The sequence below is a fragment of the Neodiprion fabricii genome, chromosome 4 (assembly GCF_021155785.1).
Source record: "Neodiprion fabricii isolate iyNeoFabr1 chromosome 4, iyNeoFabr1.1, whole genome shotgun sequence".
NCBI classification, from domain to species: domain Eukaryota; kingdom Metazoa; phylum Arthropoda; class Insecta; order Hymenoptera; family Diprionidae; genus Neodiprion; species Neodiprion fabricii.
Window position 1 is genome coordinate 12,600,341 of NC_060242.1, and position 14,699 is coordinate 12,615,039.

At 27.8% G+C, this 14,699-nt stretch overlaps 1 long non-coding RNA gene across 1 annotated transcript; it reads right to left on the reverse strand.

The window, feature by feature from the left end:
• Positions 1-1,064: 1,064 nt before the first annotated feature.
• Positions 1,065-1,428, reverse strand: LOC124181636. Its single transcript, XR_006870521.1, has 2 exons — positions 1,381-1,428; positions 1,065-1,274 (listed from the first exon to the last, which is right to left on the reverse strand). It is a non-coding gene; the product is annotated as an uncharacterized LOC124181636 (long non-coding RNA).
• Positions 1,429-14,699: the final 13,271 nt, after the last annotated feature.

Below are 14,699 nucleotides of genomic sequence, written 5' to 3' on the forward strand. Positions count from 1 at the left end.
TCGAGCCAGAGAGTTAAAATTTAACCCTGGAGATTCTGTTTGGCTCTTTCAACCTCGAAGACAGAAAGGACGATGTCCAAAGCTACAAAGAAATTGGGAAGGCCCTTACTTAGTGGTTAACCGGATAAATGATGTTGTTTATAGAATCCGAAGATCTCCTCATTCGCGTCAGAAAGTGGTTCACTTGGATCGTCTTGCTCCTTTTGAAGAGGATCAACCTGGAACAATTTCTCCACGACCAGGGACATCCTTCGAGGTTAGATCTTCAAACGAACACCCTTGACGACTGTGATCGACTTGACCTTCTTTACAGTCGGTCATCGATTGGGAGAAGAATTTACCTTTCGGAATTCGTTTGAGTAAAACTCGACCGCTTACGATTATTATTGAAGGAAATATCGGATGCGGAAAAACAACTTTCACTAAGAGGTTTTTAGCAGATCGCCAGGTCTGTACACTTTTAGAACCTCTTGAAGAATATCGAAATGTAGCCGGAATTAATCTTTTAGATTTGATGTATCAGAACCCAGATCGTTATTGCTATTATTTTCAACATTTCGCTCAAATGGTTATGTTAGATAGACATCTGCAGACGACTTCATTGCCTGTAAAGGTGATGGAAAGATCGATATTCAGTAGCAATTGTTTTGTAGAAGCTCGTCGAAGGTTAGGTAATTTTCGCGACTTCGAATCTCATTTATTGACAAAAAATTTTGATCTTCTCATTCGCTCGCCTGAGCTCAGAGTAGATTTGATTGTTTATTTGCGAGTTTCCCCAGAAACTTCTTTCGCTCGAGTCAGTTCCCGTTCTCGTGAGGAAGAATCGAGTATTTCTTTAGAGCTACTCAGAACTATCCATGAGGTTCATGAAGATTGGCTAGTAAAACAAACCTTTTCTTCTTTATCGGCTCCTGTTTTGGTTATCAATGCAGAATCTGCAGCCGATCAAGTTTATTCTAGCTTCTGTTTTGCAATGACACACGGATAAAGTTAAACCTTTCAATTTAATTTTATTTTATTTACATTTTCAAGAATATTTGAACAGTTTGAACAGAATTTTTTTGAATATTTGAACAGAACAGAAAAACTAAATAATTTGAAAGTGGTATGCGGTTTTAATAATTGTTTTTAATTCAATTTTTACGGCTTCACATTCGGAGCAGCCTTCCGTCGGTTTTGCAATGAAAATGAGACTATCTTTGCAAACGTTGCAGGTCGTATTGTCCTTCAGAAAGGTTACGTGTAGGTCAACTTCACCTCGCGGATGTTCAGGACTGGAATTTTCACAATAATAAAAAAAAAAAAAAAAAAAAAAAAAAAATTCAATTTAAATTTCTATTTAAATAAGGGGTTGTTTCTTGTGTTTGTTTTTCCATTTACCTGCGGGTACAGCATGACGTGCACAGAAGACCAATTTTCCCTTCTTCGATGCGAAAATCGAAAAACCCACAAGAAAACTTTTTCCATGAGTTCTGGAATACGTTTTCTAATTCTTCTTCTGACAAGTTTTTTAAACTAATAAAGTCAAAGGTTTGGGCTAATATTCCCGCGTTTATTAAATTATGAATTTTTGACATGGTTCTTCTTACTACGGAAGCTTGATAATGGGTTGTTATTTCTGGGTTGCTAATCAATTTGAAATTTGTTTTCTTCGGTTGTTTCTTTCTAGAAACTTCTTCTCTGGAATCGAGTTTTGTGTCGGATAGGCTTTGGTTTAAGGAATAATGTGAAATGAGCCACGATTATTTTTCGAGGTCGATGAGCGATTGCTTGATTTTCACATTTTATTAACCTTAAGTGTCAGTTTTTGTGAGCACTTTTTCAGGTGATTTGACACAGCCTTCTCCTTCCAATCTTTCCCGATTCCTGAGGATGACTGGTGGTTTTATTTTGAAGAAGGACGCAGAAATAATTCAGATAAGATCGTTTCTTTTCTTTTGAATACATATTCAATTTATTTTATTGAAGTATTCTCTCAAATTCACTTAGTGAATTTGAATTGTTTTACCATCACTCACATTTGTCCTTCCAAAACTCTAGGGTGAACTATTTCTAAAGAAGTCACCCCACGATTTCCTTATTTTATATGAAGAGAAGTCTGTTTTCGTCTTATTTGGACCTGGAATTGTCGGTTCCCGTTTCGGTGTTTTCATCCGAACCTGTTTCGGAGGGATCCTTCATGAAGAAAATCGAATTTCTTCCCGACGTCAATCTGGGCCGTTGCGGAAAACTTTGTATTCATGAAGCCACATAACACTTAATAACACTAACCTTTATAAAACACGGCACATAAATTTTTGAGATTATTTAACGCTCAACTATCTGCTCAAGGTTTTCTGTGGTTTACCTTGAGACTGTGGGCAAATGCCAGATAGTAAAAAAGGGAGTTCTTAAATTTTTAGAGCCACAGCTCCAACTCACCTTTGAGCACTGACTACTGGATCACCCTTATAATTGTTTTAACTTTCCCGAGTCGGGACGACTCTTTTCCTCGGGGGGGAGTAGTGTTACAAAGGGTGAAATCACCCCTTTTGTCCCCTCTTTAATGATCTAGTAGTCGGCATAGATAAAAGACGTTTATAAACCTCTTATGTCTTTAAAAAGAATAAGGTTGCTGCGCCAACCGATATTATTGTAAAAACAGTCTTGTTTCAGACTTTAAACAAGAAACACGTATATTGCATTAAAAGCATTTATCACGATATTTTTTTCACGCCTTTGATTCGATAATAAGTAAACTCGCGGATCCATATTTTATTAACGTAACGCCTAAATCGTTACAATATATATTTATTTACACATATTTACATTATACATCCGTATAATAGAATATAAATGAAGGTAATTAAGGTAAATCATGTAGTAAAATAAAAAATGATCATAAATGAAAAAAATTATAAAAAAATGAAATAAAATGAAAAGTAAGCAAATAATTTGAAATATTTATGATTTTTCTGATAATTATACATAATTTCAAAAAATTGAAATGATGTGATAAAAAATTTTTTTTTAAATTTCCCTTTTTTTAAGAGTGAATTGCAAATTGTAATATACAAATACATATATACACGCACACGTATATATATATATACATATATGTATACATATATATATATATATATATATATATTTATTTACAAATATTTACATTATACATCCATATAATAGAATACAAATGATGGTCATGAAGGTAAATCATGTAATGAAATGAAAAAAGATTATAAATGAAAAAAATAAGGAAAAAATGAAATAAAATAAAAAGTAAGCGAATAATCAAAAATATTTAGGATTTTTTTAATAATTATACATAATTTTAAAAAATTGGAATAATGTGAAAAAATTTTTTTTTTTGAATTTCCCTCTTTTTCAATGCGACTTGCAAATATTATGTACACATATATATATACACACGTATATGTATATAAACATATATGTGTATATATATATATGTTTTTATTCATATATATTCATATTATACATTTATATAATAGAATATAAAAGAAGGTAATTAGGGTAAACAACGCGATAAAAAAAAAAATGATTATGAAAGGAAAAAATGATCAAAAAAGGAAATAAAATAAAAAAAAGCCGATAATTAAAAATATTAAGGATTTTCCTAATAATTATACATATTTTCAAAAAATCGAAACATTGTGAAAAAAAATGGTTGCCTGTAAAGTCGGTTTCACGGGCGAAGATTTTACGTGACAACGTCTTTTTCTAGGTAGAATATTTATTGATATGAATATAATTAAATTGCACAATAGGAACAAGGAATTGAATGAAAATAAGAATTGCACAAATTTCAACTATAGAAATATATTTTGTTTACTAAAACATTGTACATGTAAACCTAAACTTAACTAATTCCTATTTGAGTGATTTTGTTGAGGATAGGACGATGATAGGAGAAATATGAAATGAGAGGAAGTGTTTCTGCTGTAATGTGTCTTGCGATAGTCAAGTCGATAGTTGTTCCTTTTAACGTAGTTGACTTAGAAACGTTTGATACGCAATCAAGATTATACGTATTTTTCATGAAATTAAGAAACGAGTTCTCAGGCTTGACGTTTTTGTTAAAATAGTATGACATAACCTATAAACTCAGTTTCTCAACTTTTGTGTCAATCTAACAATTAATCAATCAATCATAGTTTACGATAATGAAATATCAGTGTACAATTATTTACCTTTATTGTTGTAGTTGTTGTAACTGACGAATCTAAGCACTCCACATTTTCACTACAGACACAGCTGACGATACTTTCACCACACGTGTGAACTTGTATTATGACGCTTTCTTGTTTTTCCAACGACAAGAACGTTCGAGAAAGACAAAGACAGAGACACAAGCATGCGCCGATTCAATGCGCCTAATTCTCTAGTGCTGCGCGCGCGGCAGACCGATCATAGTTGAGTGGGAGAGAGACGCAAGGCATTCGGCGGGCCTCTCTCTCGTTCGGTAACTCATCGTAACGTTACCGGGCGTTACACTTTTTCATAAGTGACTCCCAGCCGCAACCTAATTTAAGACGTTGTCACGTCAAAAAAATTTTTTCTTCAAATTTCCCTTTTTTTAAAAGTAAATTGCAAATTTTAATAAACGTATATGCATATACACACACACGTATACATATACTTACACACGCACATATATGTATATATATATATATATATATATATATATATATATATATATATATATTTATTTACATATATTTATATTATACATCCATATAATAGAACATAAATGAAGGTGATCAGGGTTAATCATGTAGTAAAATAAAATATGATTATGAATGGAAAAAATTATGAAAAAATGAAATACAATAAAAAGTAAGCTAATAATTAGAATCATTCAGGATTTTTATGATAATTATACATAATTTTAAAAAATTTAAATAATGTGAAAAAATTTTTTTTTTTAAATTTCCCTTTCTTTAAGAGTGAATTGCAAATTATAATATACTTATATATATATATACCCACACACGTATTTATATATATACATATATATGTATATATATATATATGAATATATTTTTATTTACATATATTTATATCATACATTCATATAATAGAATATGAAAGAAGGTAATAACGGTGAAAATAGGATAAAATCAAAAATTATTACAAAAGAAAAAAATGATTAAAAAATGAAATAAAATAAAAAACAAGCGGATAATTAAAAATATTAAGGATTATCCTAATAATTATACATGTTTTCAAAAAATTGAACAACCGTGAAAAAAAATTTTTTTTTTAAATTTCCCTTTTTTTCTAAGTAAATTGCAAATGATGATATACATATACACTCACACGCATACATATATATACATATATATGTATATATATATATACATATATATATATTTATTTACAAATATTTTCATTATACATCCATATAATAGAATACAAATAAAGGTAATTAAGGTAAATCATGTGGTAAAATGAAAAATGATTATAAATGAAAAAAGTAATGAAAAAATGGAATGAAATAAAAAGTGAGCGAATAATTAAAAATATTTATGATTTTTCTGATAATTATACATAATTTCAATGAATTGAAATAATGTGAAAAAAATTTTTGTTTTAAATTTCCCCTCTCTTGAAAGTGAATTGCAAATATAATGTACATATATATATATATATACACACACGCGTTTATATACTCGTATATATATATAGATATACGTATATATATATATATATATATGTATATATACATATATATATATATATATATATATATATATATATATACCGGGACAATCTCTTGAAACTATACATACAATGCGCATGCGCGAGTTTTATCGGCTGCTCGGGCAGGTTAGCCACTCCGAGTTTCTCAGCTGTCAAACTCTGTTTCTGGCGGCGTAGTTCATACGAATTTTTGAGGTTAAAATCTCAAACAGTCGAGGTAGTGACTCGGAAAGTTCATACGAATTTTTGAGGTTAGAATCTCAAACAGTCGAGGTAGTGACTCGGAAAGTTGATGCTAATGCTCTTTGAAAATTGGCTTTATTCGACTAAAATGAGAAATCTGTTTAAATGTTGGGTGCTTCGAAGAAACGCAGCAGGTAGGTGCGAACACTTTATTTAATCATTTTTATTATTTCGTACATTAGAAATAACAATGGAATTTTTATCTATCAACTGGTGATACGGCTAAAATAATTACATCTCTGATATTCACTGTTATCTGCCCATTCAATTTATCAGACGTACAAAGATCATCGCCACTTTCAAGCAACTAAGCAACTTTCTCACTCTTTTGTGATTTCAGGCGGTAATATTAAATTTTATCACTTTCAAAAATGTGACATTAAACCGAGCGTTCAAGAAATTTAAATATCTCACTATCTGTAACGGAACTGTGAATCTTTTTTTTCTTCAAAATAGTTCAACAAAATTTACGAATAGTCGATAGTCAATGTATTTTTTCCGATTAACAAATTATTGCTACTACTATTTAAAATTTCCGAATGATTATCAAAATTTATTTCGCAAATTTTCAATGATGTTCGATTAAATAAATGAAAGGAACCTAATACTCAAATTGAAAATTCAAGTAATATTAGATTTATTAAAATGATTTCTGTATTTCATGTTAGTGCTGTTCGAAACAAAGAAAATCTAATCGAAAGCGTAGAACTCAGGAACGTAAATCACATCCTGAGACACAAGTTGAAAATCAAGTTTCTCAAAATGCGCCTCAATGTTACAATTAGCTTCAAGGACACTCATGTTTTAGAGTAATGTCAATTTTGAAGTAATGTAAAGATTGTGTCCCTTGTTCCATCAAAATAAATAAATATCTAATTTTTAACGAAGTTTATAGAGATTTTTTTCCAAATAATGTTATGCGATACAATATCTTGTTCATAGTCCTCCGAACATCACCTGCGAACAAGGATATTTGAAAAGAGTCCCTTTGTTGCAGAAACCATTATAAAATTCTTGGTTTTCAATTCGTGCTATTGAATAACTCTGTGTTTCAGGTTCCATTTTCAATTTCAAAATGGGATTTTTTTTGCTCCAGATAATGCTAACATGAAATGCAGAAATAATTGCGGTACATGGAGATTCACAAGCTTTCAGTCTTAGCGTAGGACCCTACAAAGAGTGTAAAATTGAATTTGGTTTCAAGTTATCGTGCAACTAGCTAGCCAGATGACACCGTCAACTAAGATTAAATTTAAAGACATTTTTAACTGAACTTATTTGACAGTTCTAGATTCAGATTGATTCAGTTTGCCGAGCAAAATTCAACCCTACAATCTAATTGAGGACTTGAAAAACTATTTATCTGAATTCAATGCCAAAGAGAGTAAAAGTAAGCTTCAAAATAAGATACCAAATCAAGTGGTATAAAGTTTGAAAAACAATGCTCGTCAATAATAATGCTTAAATTACAATGGTGCACAGAATGATTCCTCGGTAGAATGAATTGGCAGCAACGGTTAAGTAACAAACTTATCGCTATTGGCTCGATCAAAGTGAAATGATGGGATATTCAGCCATTGTGATCTGTAGTATATCCCGCTCTTGAATTTTGCCTCAACTGATGTTAAGAAGGTGGCGATGGCCTGATAAAATTCACTCTGGCACCTGATGTCTGACGAAACAACCAGGTTCAATGGTTCTAATGATTGCACCGCTCGAGAAACCAGGATCCTTGCCACCTAAACGTTTTGACCATCAGGTAAGGCATAATTTTCCTCGTGTTAATTAAAGTTTAAACTTGGAGCCTGCGGAAAAAAAAACGAATTTTATCATTGAATCCATGTTAAAATATTGTCATTGTCAAAGATCACGTAATTGGAAATTTGCTTACATGCTTCCATGCCTGACAAATTTAGTCCCGCTTTGACAATGGATTATTTCGTACCTGAAAATATTAGAAGCTATTATTATCAAACAGGATCTTTCGGTATTTTTGAAGGCAAAAAAAAAGGCAGCACTTTTTGAAAGGCAACCAATGGCCAGACGAGGGGTGATCAGAAGAGTGGAGATTGGTCTCCCAGTGTTATCGGACGATTGTCTTGTAAGTTATTGTTTTGTTTCCTAATTTTTCATTAATAGCATGATTTACACTGTAATATTAACTGTTGTTCTTTTTCTCTTTTTATTTTTGGATATCTGGTGAACCCTCTTTGTTAACGGAACATTGATTGTTGTACAATGGAGCTGCAAAAACTTTGTCAACTAATCAATGATGACGGCGAGGGTTTTTGTGAGTATTGCGTCGGGTACGTTTTCTGTTAATTGCTACTCTTTGTCCTCCTAAGCTTCGTGTTTAAGATGAATAATTTCGTTATTCCTTGTTACTCATTTCTTTTATGTATTTCATGTTCATCAGCACTAGTTACTGACTTCTGGAGCACTGCACCGTAACGAATCTACTCTGGAAATACCTTTTACTGGGTCTCAACCATTGATTTATTTTTAATTTTATGTAAATAAAGAATCTGTTCACAATAAACATCGTTTTTACTTACCTACCTCTGTTTGTCCAGACTCCCACTTGTTAATGACATTTCACGTTGAATTTCAGATTTCTTCTTTCAATAAATAACACCCAATTTCTGTATCATTTGATATTTGCTTTTCCGTCGGTTGAATATCTTCCGAATCAACCACGGTATTGCTGAACGATACTATTCTTAGACAATTCACGCTACGTAATAATAAACAGCAGCATAACCTTAATCCACGGCTTTACGCGCGAGAGAATTACATTCTGTTTCATTTTGTGTACGTTGGCGCCTTGCTCAGCAGATAAAAACATCACCGCGGCGCGATTTCACCGACCAATGAGGTTAAATTATTTGGCGCATGCGCGTTATATGTATAGTTTCAAGAGATTGTCCCGGTATATATACGTATATATATATGTATACATACATATATATATATATATATATATATATGTATATTTATTTACATATATTTATATTATACATCCATATAATAGAATATAAATGAAGGTAATTAAGGTAAATCATGTAATAAAATAAAAAATGATAATAAATGGAAAAAATAATGAAAAAATGTAATAAAATAAAAAGTGAGCGAATATTTGAAAATATTTAGGATTTTTCTAATAATTATACATAATTTTGAAAAATTGAAATAATGTGAAAAAAATTTTTTTTCTGAATTTCCCTCTTTTTCAAAGTGAATTGCAAATATAATGTACATATATATATATACACACACACGTATATATATATATATAGATATACATATATATATATATATATATATGTATATATACATATATATACATATATATACATATATATATATATATTTACATATATTTATATTATACATCCATATAATAGAATATAAATGAAGGTAATTAGGGTAAATCATGTGGTAAAATAAAAAATGATTATAAATGAACAAAAATTATAGAAAAATTGAATCAAATTAAAAGTAAGCGAATAATCAAAAATATTTATGATTTTTCTGATAATTATACATAATTTCAAACAATTAAAATAATGTGAAAAAAATTTTTTTTTTCAAATTTCCCCTCTCTTAAAAGTGAATTGCAAATTGTAATATACATATACATTTATAGACGCACACGTATATATATATACATATATGTATACATATATATATATATATATACATATATATATATATATATTTATTTACAAATATTTACATTATACATCCATATAATAGAACATAAATGAAGGTAATTAAGGTAAATCATGTCATAAAATAAAAAATGATTATAAATGAAAAAAATAATGAAAAAATGAAATAAAATAAAAAGTCAGCGAATAATTAAAAATATTCAGGATTTTTCTAATAATTATACATAATTTTAAAAAATTGAAATGATGTGAAAAAAATTTTTTTTTTTAATATCCCTCTTTTCCAAAGTGAATTGCAAATATAATGTACACATATATATATATACACACGTATATGTATATATACACATATATGTATGTATATAAAAATTTTATTTATACATACTAGGAGCTTCGCCCCTGCGCGCTTCGCGCGCCAACCCCATCTCGGCGCTACGCGCCTCGGGCACTCGGCGCTGCGCGCCTCGTTGTTCGGCGCTTCGCGCCTCACTATTTCCTTACGCATTGTCTAGTAGACAGGCGAATTCCTTTATGTTGATTTAATGACAGGTCCTGCACTTGCTGTCCACTTCAATTCCTTCTGTGCTTACTTTTCTTTTTTCCGTCAATCTAAGCTTCCATTCGTTGGTTGAAAATTGGTGTTCCTTCTCTATTGATATCTATCTATCTCCTTGACTTGCTGAATTATTTTTGCTACTGCTCTGCCCGTTATTCTCCAAAATCACCTTCTTTATATTATTTTTTTCTCTATATTTATGTTGCTGTTCACTCCGTAAAACACCTCTTTCTCTTGTGGTCAACATCGATCATGGTCGTCCTCTTGCCTGGTTATAGGAATATTTGTTTATTATTATTCTTTGGCTTATTTGGTTCTTCGCACTTAAAATTTTATTTTCCTTTTTCCTTTGTGATACTTCCGACCATCCACCATCTTCATCGCCTTGTCTGCTGCTTGAAACTCCTCCTTTCTCCATTGTCATCGTAAATCCTGGCTGTCCTTTTGACTGTTTGGTGATATATTTAGATTTACTAATATTTGATTGTTACTTTTCATACTTATTACTCACTATCTGAATTTTATTTTGGTTCTGCAAGACATCAAAGTGTCCACTGTCTCCGTCGCTGGTGAAGAGTAGCGAGAATTGTGTTCCATTTTGTGATCCGATCCGGTGTGGATGAATTTGTTCTTCGCGATACACGATTAAACATATCTTAAAAATATCCGCAGCTGCATATATTGCATTTTTATTCATATGTGATTTGTAATCACCAGGTCACCTAATCACAGCACCGTTTGACTCATTACCTGTAATAAAACCCGCAAATGTAGACCAATTATCCACTATATTTGGAACGATACTCAGTCTCACCTCTGCGTGTCGATCTTGAGTGCCGTATACACAATACGCCTACGCGCGAAAAAGACAATTCCTGTCGGGAATCATCTTGATAATTTTCGTTTGCATGTTCATTTTTTGCGCGTCAGAAACAGATACCTATAAAGATATTTGTCAAAGACTGTCATAAACAGCCGATGACAGCTGTCGAAGGGTTTGCTAGATGCTTTTTGTTTTGTTTTCGGGATCTCACCCCACCGCCAACTTCATGCGTATACTATTGTTATTATAATCTTTTTTTACAATTGTTATTATAATCTTTTTCTACGTTCATTTGTTTGAAACTTTTTTATTAGATAGAGAGATTTATATTATACATTTATATAATAGAATATAAAAAAAGGTAATTAGGGTAAGAAATGCGGTGAAAAAAAAAATTATTATGAAAGAAAAAAATTATCAAAAAATGAAGTAAAATGAAAAACGAGCCGATAATTGAAAATATTAAGGATTTTCCTAATAATTATACATATTTTCAAAAAATTAAAATAAAGTGAAAAAAATTTTTTTTTTTCAAATTTCCCTTTTTTTAAAAGTAAATCGCAAATTATAATATACATATATGCATATACGCACACACGTATACATATACTTACACACACGCATAGATATATATATATATATATATATATATATATTTATTTACATTTATATATATTGATTTACATTTATTTATATCAAACATCCATGTAATAGAATATAAATGAAGGTAATTAAGGTGAATCATGTAATAAAATAAAAAATGATTATAAATCAACAAAATTATAAAAAAAATAGAATAAAATAAAATGTAATGGAATAATTGAAAATATTTAGGATTTTTCTAATGATTATACATAATTTTAAAAAATTGAAATAAGTGAAATAAATTTTTTTTTTGAATTTTTCTCTTTTTGAAAGTGAATTGCAAATTATAATGTACATATATATACATACACACACACGTATATGTATATATACATATATACGTATATATATATATTTTTGTTTATATATATTTATATTACACATTTATATAATAGAATATAAAAAAAGGTAATTAGGGGAAAAAATGCGATAAAAAAAAAATGATTATGAAAGAAAAAAATGATCTAAAAATAAGATAAAATATAAAACAAGCCGATGATTCAAAATATTAAGGATTCTCCTAATAATTATACATATCTTCAAAAAATTAAAATGGTGTGAAAAAATATTTTTTTTTTCCAAATTTCCCTCCTTTTAAAAGTGAATTGAAAATTATAATATACATATATACATATTCACACACACGTATACATATATATACATATACATATATATATAAATATAGATATACATATATATATATACATATATATATATATATATTTATTCACATGTATTCATATTATACATCCATGTAATAGAATGTGAATGAAGGTAATTAAGGTGAATCATGTGACAAAATAAAAAATGATTGTAAATGAAAAAAATTATAGAAAAATAAAATAAAATTAAAAGTGATCGAATGATTGAGAATATTTCGGATTTTTGTAATAATTATGCATAATTTCAAAAAATTGAACCCATGTAAAAAAATTTTTTTTTTAGAATTTCCCTCTTTTTGAGAGTGAATTGCAAATTATAATGTACATATAAATATATAAATATATATATATATATATATATACATAGATATATATGTATATATATATATATTTTTATTTATATATATTTATATTATACATTTATATAAAAGAATATAAAAGAAGGTGATAAGGGTAAAAAATGCGATAAAAAAAAAATTATTATAAAAGAAAAAAATGATCAAAAAATAATATGAAATGAAAAACAAGCCGATGATCAAAAATATTGAGGATTATTTTAATAATTATACATAATTTTGAAAAATTGAAATAATGTGAAAAAAATTTCTTCTTTAAATTTTCCTTTCCTCAAAAGTAAATTGCAAATTATAATATACGTATATACATATACGCACACACGTATACATATATACATATTTATATATATATATATATATATATATATATATATATATATATATATATATATATATATATATACATATATATATATATGTATATATATATATATATATGTATATACGTCTATCTACATATATTCATATTATACATCCATATAATAGAATGTAAATGAAGGTAATTAAGGTCAATCATGTAATAAAATAAAAAATGATTATAAATGAAAAAAATGATGAAAAAATTGAATAAACAAAAAGTAAGCGAATAATTGAAAATATTTAGGATTTCTCTAATAATTATACATATTTTTAGAAAATTATAATAATGTGAAAAAAAATTTTTTTTTAATTTCCCTTTATCTCAAAGTGAATTGCAAATTATGATACACATATACACACACAGGTATACATATATATACATATATATATGTATATATACATGTATATATCTTTTCTTACAAATATTCACATTATACATCCATATAATAGAACAGAAACGAAGGTAATTAAGGTAAATCATGTAATAAAATGAAAAATCATCATAAATGAAAAAAATAATGAAAAAATGGAATAAAATAAAAAGCAAGCGAATGATCAAAAATATTTAGGATTTTTCTAAAAATTATACATAATTCTAAAAAATTGAAATAATGTTGAGAAAATTTTTTTTTTCGAATTTTCACTCTTTTTAAAAGTGAATTGCAAGTTATATTATACATATGTATATATATACACACACACGTATATATATATATACATATTGATGTATATATATATAAATATATTTTTATTTATATATATTCATGTTGTACATTTATATAATAGAATATAAAAAAGGTAATTCGGGTAAAAAATGGGATGAAATGAAAAATGATTATAGAAGAAAAAAATGATTAAAGAATGGAATGAAATACAAAACAAGCGGATAATTGAAAATATTAAGGATCTTCCTAATCATTATACGTATTTTCAAAAAATCGAAATTATGTGACAAAAATTTTTTTTTTAAAATTTTCCTTTTTTTAAAAGTAAATTGCAAATAATAATATACATATATACATATACGCACACACGTATACATATATATACATACATATATACATATACATGTATATATACATATATATATGTATTCATACATATATATATATTTATCTACGTATATTCATATTATACATTCATATAATAGAATATAAATGAAGGTAATTAAGGTAAATCATTTAGTAAAATAAAAAATGATTATATATGAAAAAAATTATAAAAAAATGAAATAAAATGAAAAGTAAGCGAATAATCAAAAATATGTAGGATTTTTCTAATAATTATACATAATTTCAAAAAATTGAAATAAGGAGAAAAAATTTTTTTTTCGAATTTTCCTCTTTTTGAAAGTGAATTGCAAATTATAATATACATACATACATATACACGCACACGTATACATATATATACATATATATATATATATATATATATATATATATATATATATATATATATATATATATATATATATGAATACGTATATATATGTATATATACATGTATATATATATATGTATGTATATATATACATATGTATATATATATGTATGTATATAAATGTGTATATATATGTATACGTGTGTGCGTATATGTATATATGTATATTATAATTCGCAATTTACTTTTGAAAAAAGGAAAATTTGAAAAAAAATTTTTTTTTCACATAATTTTGAT